This window comes from Eretmochelys imbricata, chromosome 2, assembly GCF_965152235.1.
Source record: "Eretmochelys imbricata isolate rEreImb1 chromosome 2, rEreImb1.hap1, whole genome shotgun sequence".
Taxonomy (NCBI): Eukaryota; Metazoa; Chordata; order Testudines; family Cheloniidae; genus Eretmochelys; species Eretmochelys imbricata.
The window spans coordinates 131,283,671-131,297,117 of record NC_135573.1 but is presented as its reverse complement, the minus strand read 5'-3'; positions in this window follow the sequence as shown (position 1 = coordinate 131,297,117).

Genomic DNA, 13,447 nt, shown 5'->3' with positions numbered 1-13,447 from the left:
GAGATGCAGATTGTTAAGAGATAAGTAAAATGAACTATTCCAAGGTCCAGTCTATCATCGCTTGCACAGACTTGAGGCTAGCATCCTCTCATGAAGGAAGAAGGTAGCTCAGTAAGTTGTCCACTGAGGGAGCTAGGTATCAGTGTTATCAGGCACCAGCAGTCACATACTGATGCTATAGTACATACTCTCTCCCTCTCTTGCTCTCTCAGCTCTGAGTCTAAGCTCCTTCTGCTGCTGTATAATCAATCTAGCCTGTCTGAATCTAATAGGCCTCTATTTAACCAGCCAATCAATAGAAAGGATTCCAGTGCTGGTCCCCAGGGTCTTTTCCAGAAGTGGTACAAAGTATAAGAGTTTTGGCAGCAGTTTAAACCAAGTATTTTTCAATATTTTATCTCCCTTAGAGAGAGAATGTTTAGGAGACCCCAGCTTCAAAGCTAGTCTTGTCTCTGTGCTTTCTCATGTGAATTATATAAACACACACACACACACTGTGCTGCAGTAGCATTCTGAAACCTTCCCCTCTCTTTCCCATTTTCAGTGTTTCAGAATAGAAATGCCAGAGATGGATCTGAACATCAACCCCCTGATCAAAGCACTTGAATATTAGGGTGTTTAAAATCCAGTTCTGAGTTTCGGAACTTGGGACTATCTCTAGTAAATACAGAAAAGTAAGTAAGTATATGCTGACTAGAAGGGAAACATGCCTTGCAGTCTTATATTTATATCCCTCTGATTTTGAACCAGGATCCTTTCTTATGCCCTTCATACTTCCATTTGTTTTACAACCCCTAACAATACCCTACAGAAGCTTACAAGTAAAAACATTGGGAGGGTCATTGTGCACTGTGCATAACTGAGCATTGTATCACCACAAAATTCTTTAGCCTGAATAGTTCCACCACTGATTTTGGCAAACTTTACAGAAAAATGGGTCTGCAAGCTGGTGGTTCTGGTTCTGCTTCTGACCCAGTTTTCATTCTGAAACAGACTGATGGGTAGCTGCTGCCATGCTTCTAACTCTGCAGAATTGGTCTCATTGACAATAAGGTGATCCCACACCTCATCATGTTGACAGTACCAGAGAAGCTGCTGTCTTGCTTACAACTACTGACAATTACTGCTCCCAGCAGACATTTAAAAAAAGAAGAGCCTCCTAGTGAGCAAAAATAGACAGTGCGACTTCACAAACCATGTTGCCCTATTCCAGGGCTACGAAGCATTTGCTGACCCAGATCTTTCCAGGCTGAGTCACAGTATATGTGCATGCGACTGTGCATACATACTCCCACATGAAACTGACTTGCAGTAAAAATTGCTCAACACTATCACTAAGATTCCAAGAAATCACCTATTAAGCCAAAGTTCGTATACGCACCAGCTTCAACTCACCCATTACCACCAAATATAATATCCAGTTTCAGATTCCTCAGCTCCACACTATACTTCTTCTCAACTCCAACATATCAACAACCACAAAGCACACACCATATTCAAATGTGCAACCTGAACTCCAATCCTAGGTGGATGACAATAAATCACCTTTCTGCATGCACAGTGGTGAAATTTAGCATTTTACATGTAAATGAAATATTATATGATCAATATTATGTTTTTTTCATGAGTGAAGAACCTGTTGTGTGATGGGGTGAGAGATGTGTGGTTACCATATGGGGCAGAAGACAGCAAACTGAACCATTCTTAGGTCCAGGAGAGAGGAAATTTGGGGTGGGGAGGGGGATTGGAGAGAAGGAGAAACAGACACAGGAAGCACTGTGGGGGGTCTGAAGTCTGGGATGGTAGGGGGTCCACATATCTGTGCTTCAAGGATTCCTCATGGAGTTTTTGCCTGGTGCATTAAAGGAACACTTCCCCACTTCTCCCTGTATACTCCACCCCTCAAGTCTGTTCTGCTTTTGGAATTTTAGTTTACCTTTAAGTGAAAATTTCAACACAACCTTAACTGTGGAGTTACTATAGATGCCATGTATACTGTTTACATACTGAACACATACGCATATGCATCCAGCATAAAAAATATATCTTTGGCCACCACACAAATACAGCCACTTCTGGGGTGGAACATAGTACTGTTTTAACAGTGCATAGGAAAAAAAAACCCTCCACATCAGAAGAGTTTAGGACAGGAAGCACACATTTTTAGTTGAAAATACAAAGAGAGGATATTTAGCAACGCAGAATTATGCACAGATGTTTTACACCAGAGCTCAGTATAGTAGCACAGAGCATTGAATCAGTATGCCAGCAAACAGCGTGAATTAGAGCTAGGCAAAAACAGATTCAGAATAAAAAACATCGTTCGCCTTTCATATGTATCTATATTCTGCTTATATTATTCCCCGAGGAGACACAGTAATAAATAGCTCATTAAAAGCCAGGTGGCCTAATTGCTGTGTTTCAAAACTAAGGGGTGTGTGTGTGTGTGTATATATACACACCCACACACATAAATATATCCACACATCTCTGTAGTAGTGAATTTTCACGTTATAAATACTGTTTCCCATGCACTTTTACCTCCCCCCCATATCAATATATAAATAGGGCTCACTTTTTCCTGAATTTTGAACCACATGTGATGAGTTTGTTTGTTGTCTGTGTCACAGTACAGCCCAAAAGCCCCAGAGTCATGGCCCCATTGTTCTCAGTATGGTACAAATGCTTAGGAAGACACAGTCTCTGCCCCAAAAAAGATGGGAAAAACCAAGATTATGACAAGCTGTTCATTATTTCTTTTCAGGAGAAAATACAAGCTGCATAGGGATATTTATATCTATATGACAACATATATATATATATAATAATGATCGGGGGATCCTGGCCTTCTAATACTTCCAATGGGAGAAACCAGCCCTCATATCAAATGACTTTTCCCTGAGCAAAGAAGCTGTTACAGAAAGTGTCCTAGGAGGTATGTGAACAATACAAATACACAATCATTCAAATATTCCATTAATTAAAAATATAAAATCTTGTCTTTTCCCCACAATATGGGAAGGTATTAAAGATCAAATTCAGTAGACATATAAGTGGGCACAACTCCATTAAAGTTAAAAGGCAGGGAGATACAGAGGCTCCTCTGCCTTTCCAGTTTGTAGCAATAAGGATTAAAATAGGATTGCAATCTATGTGAATATGTCATTGTCTCAGCCATAAAAAAAGAAAAACACAATAGACACTTACTCACTGAAAAAATAAGATACAGCCAGTAGCTCCCAAGTGCAAAGCGCTTCTATTAGGGCTCCAGGTGCTTGTCTCTGCCAAATTTAAAGAGCCAGACCCAGAAAGGCATGCTGGGAAAAAGTGCCTATAAAAGGTCAACACTGCAGCAGAGTTTATGAATCTATGTGGTGTTGTGTACAGTGTGTTAGAATTCTTCAGTTTAACAGACTAGTTATTTTCCCACATAGTTTGATCTTAGAAATGGTTTGGATTTAATTGTGTTTCAGGTTCATTACCAGTGTACTAAAATCTTGGATGTAGTTCTGCCATGGGTACATCTAGAGGGAAAAGGGCTGTAAAAGTAATTGAAGCATTTTCTTACTGTCAATGACAAAAACAGGAACCTAATCCTAGGTCTCCCTCATGCATGCCTTAACCAGTGTGCCATTAGATATTCTGGGAGCGGGTCTCCCTCATTCTCTTGGAGAAACTGTTCTAAACACCAAGCTATAGATTTGTGCTACTGAACCTTCTAATATTTAAATTACATATAGAAAGTGGAACAGCTCCAACAGAGGAGATTAAGAGTGCCCTACACCCAAGTAGCCAATAGGGGGTATTAGGGTACTCCCGTAGGGGAGACCTGGATTGACATGCCTGCTGCAGAGTAGGGATTTAATCCGGAGTTCTCCCCTGCCAGAACAAAGCCCCCTTGCTATTGGATAAAAGGGGGTGGGGACAGGAAGGAAAGCACCCTTTTCTCCTCCATTTTGTGAATGCCCCAAATAAAAAAGTTCATCTTTCAGTCAACAAATGTGTTGTTTTTTGTTTCACCAAGAAAACTATGTATATATACACACACTTTTGGGTTGCTCCTGAATGATTTTTTTCCCCAGTTTTTTTTTTTGTTTGTTTGTTTGTTTTGGCTAACAAACCAAAAAATCAATTATTTGCTCCAAGTATAACTCACTGGTCACTGTGGGTGGGATCCACAAAGGGATTTAGCCGTTGAAATGCTCAGCATTATGTTGCCTAACTTTTAGACACCTAGAAAAGTCGTAGGAATAATGCTAAGATTCACAATGCTGAGTTAGGTGGCCTACATAAAGAATGGGGAGAGCTAGGTACCTAAGAATGTGATTCACAAAAGCCAGCATACTAGGCAGGGAGCCACCTAAGGTAGCTAATGGTTGGCATCTCCTAAAGAAGTATGTGCTAAGCTGTGCTGCTCACTTGAAAATAGGCACTTAAATCTGGTCTGTAGGGAGGCACCTAGCCCTATTTAGCAATCCACAAATGGGAACCAGCTGCCTAAGTTATTTTTTGAGGCAATGATTGAGGTACCTGCCTCTCTCTATACAAAATGACCACAAGATGAGCAGACCTTATAACCCACTAGTTAGAGCACAGACCTGTGATGTGAGATTCACTCTTTTCCATAGGGAGAGCTAGGATGTGAACCATTATCTCCCTCATGGTAGGCATGTTTTTCAACTATGGAATAGTTTGTGGGGGAACCTCCCTTAATCTCTCCTGCTGAAGCTGTCCCACCGTGGCTAAATAATGAAAGTGATTAGAGCAAGAGGCTTGGAGCCAGGCTTTCGCACCTCCCGGGTACGTGCCCTAACCACTGGATGACAGAATCATTCCATCTGTTGCGAATTTGCTCTAGCTCGCTGGCCCAATGGAATAATTTCAGCAGGAGAGATTGGCATAGCATGACACCAGACTATCCACTAGATCAATGGCTAGAGAGCTTTTCTGAGATGCAGAAAAATCGAGTTCACATTCTTTCTCTCCCCCCATCCCACCGGCAAAGAGAAGAGAGGTGATTGAATCTGCATTTCCCGCATCCTAGGGGAGTGTGCTAGTTGCTAAGCTAACAACTATGAGGTGAACACCCCCCGCCCCCATCACTCTGCAGGTACACTTTGAATGGGACCTGAACAGGTGGGAAGCCTCTGAGCACACCTGCTGTTGAGTTCCCTGCATGCAGCACCTATCTTCTCTCAGTTTGCAAATCACTCTGCACCCCTTCCACCCTGGGGGCATTCTGCTGGGCTGATTTTTGGTAGTGCAGCTGTGTCCTTAGCAGATAAGCATCTCTGATTTCCAGCACCTCAGCAAAAGGAGAGAGCCTTGGGGTCTGAACCTAGGCAGCCAGCCTGAACTTGTGAATCACTCGGAGGCTTAGGAGGAAGATAGGTGCCCAGGTGCCTGGAAAGAAGCAGAAACATAGGTGCTTAGAGAACTTCTACTTTGAAAACTTAGGTGCTGACTGAATTTAGGTGCCTACAGGGTTCTAGGAGAGATGTGTGAACGTAGGCACTTAAACCTGAGATTTAGGTGCCTTAGGCTGGGCATAAATATCTTTGTGGATGTAGGCTTGTGTCCCTCTCTGTGCCTGATCCATAGAAGATGTGAGTTCATACAGCTACTACCCTGCAAGGCTTTGGTTTATAGCTCAGTAAATGGCAACTCATGCTTTCCGTCCTGGAGGTCCCTAGTTCAATCGTTGTTAATGGCAAAGTCTTATTTATTGTAGACTTTGACTTAGTTTTGCCATAAAATTAGGTCTACCAACCTGATGCCATTGATTACCCATCAATGAAAAGTAATATGTCCTCCTTTCTTGCTATATATATATACACACACACACACACATCACATGCTGAAATGCTTTTCTGCAGGATGAACATGATATAAAAATAAATGTTTTAAAAATAGTTATCTATCACTGTTAATGTTTCATATATTATATAAGTTATCTTAAGAAACCAGTGCTGCTCTCTGCAGGCCAATCATTTTAAAAGGGTTTTACAAGCCTGATTTCGAACTTAATATTATGCAGAAGCAGTAGCCTCTTCTGAATTAAGGTTGCATCAGCTTGCACTATAAAAATCTCTCTTTCATCTGCCCTCTTCTCCTCCATCTTTAGGATGGAAAAGTGATTTGGTCTGAAAATTACCAGATCTACTTTCAAATCTTATACCTGTGCATAATGCCTAGCACAATAGGGCCTGATCCTGAATCTGGCCTCCAGGTACTTTGTGTGCTATACAATTCAATACAATACAATTCAAAGATTAAGTAATATTAACAAATCAAACAAAACATTATTCTTCACAATCTGAAGAAAGTTCATTAAATGATTTTTGACTACAAGTCCATAACAAAAATTTACCCTGAATTGAAATCTTCAATTAATATTTCTATCTGTTCATCTTGTTCAAAATGCTTTGTCTGCCTTTACAATCTTTCCTTGTGCTATGCTTAAAACTACACACAATTTCATGGACTGGCTCTTAATGAAGCCCCAAATTCCCTCCCATCCCCATCACTTTTTTTTAGGTAAAGAAAGGATCTCCAACACAATACTGCTTTCAAGAAGAACACGTTCTTTGTGAAAATGCCTAGATTTCTCAAGGAGCGTTGGTTTAATGGATGAGTGAGTGTTTTTAATAAAGATCCTGTTCTTCATGAAAGTAGTTGCTTCTTTGTCAAAGATCTTCCTCTACAACAAAAGGAAATGCTGCTGGGCTGAAAAAAAAATCTGTTCTGTCCACCATGACAGGTCCTGATAGATAGAGACCATATTGCTGGGGTTATGGACCACCACTGTACTACTCTCCGAAATTGTTCAGAAATAAATTTGACTGATTTTTTTTCCCCAAAATCAAGATGAAAATGCATTAAAACAACTCAGTCATTTATGGCCAGAATAAAGGCTATCGTGCTGTGAAGAAGAGACATTTAGAAATGTTAGGAAAAGGATAGACAGAAAATACAATATTGCCTCTGGATAAATCCATGCTTCCACCCACATCTTGAATACTGCATGCAGATCTGGTGGCCCCATCTCAAAAAGGATATATTGGAATTGGTAAAAGTACAGAAAAGGGCAACAAAAATATTAGCGGTATGGAACAGCTTCCATATGAGGAGAGATTAAAACTGGGATTTCGAGTTTGGAAAAGAGATGATTAAGGGGGGATATGTTAGATGTCTATAAAATCGTGACTGGTGTGGAGAAAATCAATAAGGAAGTGTTATTTATGCCGTCTCATACCACAAGAACTAGGGGTCACCAAATGAAATTAATAGGCAGCAAGTTTAAAACAAACAAGACAGTATTTCTTTACACAACACATAGTCAACCTGTAGAACTCTTTGCCAGAGAATGTTGTGAAGGCCAAGACTATAACAAGGTTCAAAAAAGAACTAGATAAGGAGACTAGGTTCATCAATGGCTATTAGCCAGGAAAAGCAGGAATGCAAAACCATGTTGTGAAGAGTCCCTAGCCTATGTTTGCCAGAAGCTTGGAATGGGTTGCAGGAGATCGTTCACTTGATGATTACCTTTTCTGTTCATTCCCTCTGATGCATCTGGGACTAGCCACTGTTGGAAGACAGTATACTGGACTAGATGGTCTGACCCAGTATGGCCGTTCATATATTCTTAAGAACGTATTTCTTTGTGCTTGATAAGAATTCAGAGTTTGCTTATGATGTGCACATTGTAAGATTTTGTGCTGTCGTTAGTTATTTATTTCCTTACTTTTAAGTGGAGAGATTTTATAAACAGTGTGATTGGTAGTAATGTTGCTGCCACTTGGCACTTGGACTGGTTTTAAAAACAATTTTGTTAGTTTTTTTCTGTTTTGGTTTGTTTTGGGAATTGTTACTGCTAGAATTGGGAAGGAGGGGAAAAATGATACGACCTCCTTTAATATTTTCCTCTACTTTTTTCTATTTATTTGTGTTACCATAATGCCTAATATTTCCAATACTAGAAAATTTGGGACAGAACAGTTTTTATCAGAAAATGCTGAATTTTTGAAATGGAAACTTTCCACAAGATTGTACCCATTTCAATTAAACTTTAATCAGGAAAGGTTTCTCAGGTCCAGGATGGAACTTCTAGTTGAGAGAGAGGTAGACATAACCATGACTATCTCAGAAAAGGAAGTACCCAAGAGGATCAAAACACTCCCATGAGATGGGACCTGCTTTCAGCCTTTTTTTCTGAATGAGGCGGAGAAGGAACTTGAACCAGGGAATCTCCCACAGCTAAGGCAAGTGGCCTTAGCACCGCAGTCTATTGGCCACACTGGGGTTGGGGTAGCCATCTCTGGTTTTTCACTGAAAAACTCCAAAAGGTCTTGGTTTCATTCTGATGCAGAGTGGGAACCATTTCCCATCCAGCTGTAGTCCTGACAGCTGATCAGACGTAATATGGGGAAAGTCAAGGGTTTTTTTTTCATTTTTCCTCTCAGACTTTCTTCTTTTTCTCCCTTCTCCTTTGCACAACTAACCTCCTTCCCACAATTTCATGTGATGTTTGTCTGTCCGTTCCCCTCACACTTAAAGGCAAATTGCCATATCCTGCTTGTTCTCCCTCTTCAGATCTTGTATGTCCAACAGTTTTTCACCCGGTGACTAAATATTTGTCCATGCATCGACAATCTCTTGCCTTACCCAATTCAAAGAACACAGCACCTGCCACTGCAGACTAGAGCAATGTTTCATCTACTCCAGAATTCTGTTTCCTGCACTGGTCAATGCCAGATGCTTCAAAGGATGGTGCAAGAAACCTCATAACAGGCAATTATAGAATAAGCTGTTCGTAGGGGGAATTTCTTCCTAACCTCAGTCAATTAGTGGTTGGTTTATGCAGTGAGTCACAGGGGTTTATATACCATTTCTCCCCGGTGTCTTCACTGCGGTGAGTCGACTGCTGCTGCTCCCCCCATTGACTCTGCTTGCTCCTCTCGCGGTGGTGGAGTACAGGAGTCGATGGGAGAGCACCCGGGGGTCGATTTATCAGGCCTAGACTTGATGCAATAAATTGACCCCCTCTGGATGGATCGCTGCCTGCCGATCTGGTGGGTAGTATAGACGTACCATTAGTTGCACATTCCTTCATACAACTGATGGACAGATTTTATTTTCCAATTATGTGTAGGGCCTTATGCCTGGGAATGTTAGGCCCAGGACTTTGAATGAGGAATGTAGGTTTATGATTGAACTTTGGGGGCACTGCCAAATAATTAATACATATGAATAATATGGCTATGATGTATATATTTATAGTGTATGTGGGTATATATTTATGTGTATATATGCCACCACCTTATATTGAAGCATAACAATATTTTTAATATGGTGTTGTAGTTTGGCCCTTTTACTTTGGTTGCACAGATAGCAGTTATTACCTGTATGATTATTGGTAGTAGGCTGAGTGTATTAAAATAGGCATTGTTATAGTGTTTTCCACAGTACTATGTATATGAGAAGTAAAACTGAAATTTGGAGTAGTGACATAACAAATGAGGCCTTTATATATAATTTTGTGTGTGTTTAGTTAGTACACAGTACTGTCCATCCATAGGCATATAGGCAATGTTCCCTCTAACTTTTGACAGGCCGTGTGCGCAAAAAATGTCTTCTGTGCAAATTTTTGTGCACGCGGTGTTTCGCCGTGTGCGCGGGTTTAGGATCTGTGTGTGCGCACACACCTTATAGAGAACAGTGGTTATAGGTTACCCTTACTGCTGGCTGTTACCCTCAGGTAAGCTTTGCTGGGCAAGAAATAGGAACCATTAGCTTTTTCGTTTTGTCGGTTGCATTGCTCTGTAATACACCAGTAGCTGCTGTAGATGAGTTGTTTTTTATAGATGCTGTCTTTCAAATAACCTACTAAATGGACAGTATCCAATTTATTAAATATTGCTGTGTTAGCATTTAGTATTGGTACCCTGACACTGAACAAGATTGTTTTGAATAACGTGCCTTACTTAGGATGCAGTGTTACTGACTTCAGAGTGTTAGTGGTACTACTAGGGAATTTGTTGAGCCAAGTTGTAGTCACTATGTAATGTTTTTTTGTAACCAATTTGATTTGCTTTGTTTGTCTTCATGTTGTTTGCTGCCATTTGCTTGTTGATATTTACCTGTGTGTTGTTTAAACAGTTTAGCAAGGTTATGCACATTGTAAATGGTGTACAGCAAAAATACAACAATAAAGTAGCAATACAGAAATAACACATTTGCTTTTACACAGTAGCCAAGTTCAAATTAAATGACAATTTAAGCTGGTCCAGTGTTAGTGGTTTTTAGCTGATTGCCAACTTAATTGTCCATAGGTGGTGGACTAAGGTGTAGTTGACCACTGTCTTATTTATAAAGCACTTCACTTTTCTTTTCTTGATGCTTGGGGGTTCCTTCGCTGTATACTGATATCTTCTAGTGTTTTTGTGGTGTGATAGTTTTGGTGTGTGAGAAGCAACCTTGGGATATTCTATCTACTACCCAAGATCCATAAACCTGGAAATCGTGGGCGCCCCATCATCTCAGGCATTGGCACCCTGACAGCAGGATTGTCTGGCTATGTAGACTCCCTCCTCAGGCCCTATGCTACCAGCACTCCCAGCTACCTTCGAGACACCACTGACTTCCTGAGGAAACTTCAATCCATCGGTGATCTTCCTGATAACACCATCCTGGCCGCTATGGATGTAGAAGCCCTCTACACCAACATTCCACACAAAGATGGACTACAAGCCGTCAGGAACACTATCCCCGATAATGTCACGGCTAACCTGGTGGCTGAACTTTGTGACTTTGTCCTTACCCATAACTATAGTTACAGTGCTAATAAACAATGGTCACATAAACACCACCCTATACCGGAAACCTACTGACCGCTATTCCTACCTGCATGCCTCCAGCTTTCACCCTGACCACACCACACGATCCATCGTCTACAGCCAAGCTCTGCGATACAACCGCATTTGCTCCAACCCCTCAGACAGAGACAAACACCTACAAGATCTCTGTCAAGCTTTCTTACAACTACAATACCCACCTGCGGAAGTAAAGAAACAGATTGATAGAGCCAGAAGAGTTCCCAGAAGTTACCTACTACAGGACAGGCCTAACAAAGAAAATAACAGAACTCCACTAGCCGTCACCTTCAGCCCCCAACTAAAACCCCTCCAACGCATTATTAAGGATCTACAACCTATCCTAAAGGATGACCCAACACTCTCACAAATCTTGGGAGACAGGCCAGTCCTTGCCTACAGACAGCCCCGCAACCTGAAGCAAATACTCACCAACAACCACATACCACACAACAGAACCACTAAACCAGGAACTTATCCTTGCAACAAAGCCCGTTGCCAATTGTGCCCACATATCTATTCAGGGGACACCATCACAGGGCCTAATAACATCAGCCACACTATCAGAGGCTCGTTCACCTGCACATCCACCAATGTGATTTATGCCATCATGTGCCAGCAATGCCCCTCTGCCATGTACATTGGTCAAACTGGACAGTCTCTACGTAAAAGAATAAATGGACACAAATCAGATGTCAAGAATTATAACATTCATAAACCAGTCGGAGAACACTTCAATCTCTCTGGTCACGCAATCACAGACATGAAGGTCGCTATCTTAAAACAAAGAAACTACAAATCCAGACTCCAGCGAGAAACTGCTGAATTGGAATTCATTTGCAAATTGGATACTATTAATTTAGGCTTAAATAGAGACTGGGAGTGGCTAAGTCATTATGCAAGGTAGCCTATTTCCTCTTGTTTTTTCCTACCCCCCCCCCCCAGATGTTCTGGTTTAACTTGGTTTTAAACTTGGAGAGTGGTCAGTTTGGATGAGCTATTACCAGCAGGAGAGTGAGTCTGTGTGTGTATGGGGGTGGGTGTTTGGAGGGGGGTGAGGGAGTGAGAGAACCTGGATTTGTGCAGGAAATGGCCTAACTTCATTATCATGCACATTGTGTAAAGAGTTGTCACTTTGGATGGGCTATCACCAGCAGGAGAGTGAATTTGTGTGGGGGGTGGAGGGTGAGAAAACCTGGATTTGTGCTGGAAATGGCCTAACCTGTTGCTCACTTTAGATAAGCTATTACCAGCAGGACAGTGGGGTGGGAGGAGGTATTGTTTCATATTCTCTGTGTATATATAAAGTCTGCTGCAGTTTCCACGGTATGCATCTGATGAAGTGAGCTGTAGCTCACGAAAGCTCATGCTCAAATAAATTGGTTAGTCTCTAAGGTGCCACAAGGACTCCTTTTCTTTTTGCTTAAACATCTAGTTAGTTAACATATTTTTTTGTTTGTTTTACATTTGTCATTGTTTTAGTAACCCAAATTGAATACACAGATTAACTTAATTTGTTTACAATGTAATGGGGACCAAGTCTTTCATAACAATAATTTAGCAAATGTATAGACATTAATTTTTACTTGAGGTTCATTACTAATATTTTATACTAAATGTAATGCTTAACTGCTAGAATAGATGCTCACAATCTTCTATGAGAAGGTGTATTGCTTTTTCTTGCTGAGCGCTTTGTTTTAGCAAAAGAGTTAGTAACATAATTTTCACCAAGTTTTTTAGAGTTAATTTTCTTGTGATACTAATTCCACTTTTAACTATTTAGAAGCACAATCTTTAACAACTACTTCCCTTTAACATAATATAAAAATGTCTAACAATTAAACCAAAAAAATTTTAAATGCAAACACTATTTAGAAGCACAATCTTTAACAACTACTTCCCTTTAACATAATATAAAAATGTCTAACAATTAAACCAAAATAAATTTTAAATGCAAACACTTTGAGGGTATTAAATTTTTATGACACTTTGTTATGTTTGGGAGCTAACGGTGGAAAACTGCTAAAAAGGTGGAAACCTGTTGAAATTGACATAGCTTTATGCATAAATTATTATTTTAAAATAATTACTATGACATTTCTATAACTATATTTAAAATTGCAAACGAGTTCATAAAACCCAAATAAGAAATTGACATTTTGTTAATATTATCTTTACCTCAATGTTGAGGTTTCCCCTTTTATTTTTATTTTTTATTCAATGAAAAAATATAAGACTGATTAATAAAAGAGATTTAAAAAAAAAAAACAGGCCTCTAATACAAGGGCTTATGTCTCAGGCTCTCTTCCTACTGTTATAAGCAACTGAAAACAGGATCATGTGAAGGAAAGTGTGAGGCAACCTATCACTGCCAATTCAACCAATAGGACTCACTTCCTACATTAAAATACTTATTTATGTAAGTTTCTTAGAGCTCTCTTTACAAGCTTAATATGAAAAAAAGGGATTTTAAATGGCCTTTTGTTAGCCACTTGCCAAATATAGGTGATAACATAATAGATTTCAATACAGTAGAGAATACTTATTCAAAAATAATTTAATACACAGCAACTATC